General features: G+C 52.4%; 1 pseudogene; it reads right to left on the bottom strand.

The window, feature by feature from the left end:
- Window positions 1-1,022: 1,022 nt before the first annotated feature.
- On the bottom strand, window positions 1,023-2,068 carry LOC116087464 (annotated as a pseudogene).

Here is a 2,068-nt window from a genome sequence, read left to right as displayed (position 1 = left end):
CAAAGAAGCCAGAGAGACGCATTAGGTTTCCTGGAACTGAAGTTACAAGTGGTTGTAAACCAATATGTGTATGCTGGGAACTAAATCCAGGTCCTCTGTAAAAGCAGCAAGTGCTCTTAACCACTGACCCATCTCTCGAGCCCACAGTTTTACAGTTAACGTAAATGTAATAACTACACGATATTACATTATTCTTGTGTGTCTTCCTGTCCACCGAAACAATATTCTTTGGGGTTATCTTGCAGGTATGATAAAATTTATTTTCAAAAGCACAAGTACAAATATTTTACCCGTTGGATAACTGAATGTTTTTTGAGAGGACACAGGCTCTGACCTGAGAGAATTTTTTTTATTCTGTCTGAACAGATGAACTAAAGCAGATTCTGTCTTTCACTGACAGCTCTGTCTCCACACAGGGCCTCAGCCAGGTCCTGGACTGCCCTGGCCCCTATACAGGCAGCAAGAAGAGGTGATAGGAGCAAGTAGCAGGTGTGGGCCCTCCTGGGTCACCCCAGGCAGACCTCTCTACCCCAGGGACTCTGAGCCAAGATCCAGGCAAGGGCTAGGGACGAAAGCTGCAGGGCAGGCCTCTGGAAAAGCCCATCCCCAAACCATACAGCGGAACTCCAGATCTGCAGGGCAAGCCCCATAAGCACCTCTCGCAAGCTGCTCCTTTCAAAGCCACAGAGTTCCCCCCCACCCCGGGGCGAGGGGGGAGGCGGGGAGGGGAAGGCAAGAGGCACATGAAAGGAAAACCCCACAGAAGGAAAATCAAAACATCAGTCCAATAAATGTTTGTTGAATGAATGAATGACTCCAAAAGGCTCTTCGCTACAAACAGCACTCATCCATCCAACAGGGAAGTCAGGAAGCTTGCCGTGACTCCAGCAGCATCCATGGAGCCCACACTCTGGGCAGCCCGGGGCCCTCAGACTTTGTCACCTGCATGCCCGGGCATGTGTGCGCACGCACAGACACACGGTTGTCTTTTTGCACATGCGCACCCATCTGGCCCTGTAGACTCATCTCTCCTTCGCGTGGTTCTGTGCTCCAGAAGCCCCACTGCCAGCCCCATCCCCAGTGGCATCACTGTTACCCAGGCTGCTGCACAGCACCTCAGTGAGGTCCTGCACGTGACAGCGGTGCCATTGGGGTCAAGCAGGTTGAACTCTCTGGCGAAGAGGATGCGAGGCACGTACAGTGTGTTCAAGGGTCCATTGCAGCTCAAAGGGCCCAGTAGATGTGGCCTGACACGTAAAACAGATACTTGCAGATCTCCTTCACCAAGGACTCGAAGGAGCTGGGGAATTCTCTGCCGTATTCTGTGGGGAGCACATCTTCATCAGTTACTAGCTTCTGCACAGAGCTCATGACAAAGTCAACACACTGGGGTCGGGGGGGGGGGGGGGGGGGGGGGGGGGGGACGGTGCACTTGACCTTCTTCCCCTGCTCGTCATACCAGTAGTGTCGTGTGTTGCACACGGCTGTTGTCTGACACGTCTCTCCTGGGCAAAATTCTGAGACTGTGCTATACTGCAGGTTGATATGGTGAAAAAAAAAATGTTGTTGCTGGAAGAGAAACAAAGGGCCTGGTGAGTAATCTCCCCTGCTCCACCTGGTGTGACAGGGAGTGGGTTCACCTGAGTTCAGCTTATCCGTTGACTACTGCTCTGGGGGTATAGAGAGATGCAGGAGGCTCCCTGCCCTGCAGCTGCTGCATCCCCGCTCCCCGCCCGCACGCACTGATGCTGGACAGCCATTTGTTGAAGTCGATCTCCGGGGGCAGCACTACCATCTCCTTTAATTCAAAGTCAGTGGCCCTGGATTTGGTGTGCTCCAGGTACACCTTCTCCTCTGCAGCAGGTTTGTTGCCGTTTGGCTTAGCTTTAGACTTCCCCAGGAGCCAGTCCACGGCTGAGAGGAGCCTGCGCCTCTTCTGGCCTTAGCCCCACCGGCGGCAGGAAGTAAATACCTGATAACTGATTTTTTAAATAGCGCCTTTGAATACAGTGTAACTTCTAAAAATGAAGGCACCTTCTCCATTGTACATGTCAATTACACCTGGCAT

This window comes from Mastomys coucha, unplaced genomic scaffold, assembly GCF_008632895.1.
Source record: "Mastomys coucha isolate ucsf_1 unplaced genomic scaffold, UCSF_Mcou_1 pScaffold13, whole genome shotgun sequence".
Taxonomy (NCBI): Eukaryota; Metazoa; Chordata; class Mammalia; order Rodentia; family Muridae; genus Mastomys; species Mastomys coucha.
This window is presented reverse-complemented; position numbering and strand designations above follow the sequence as displayed.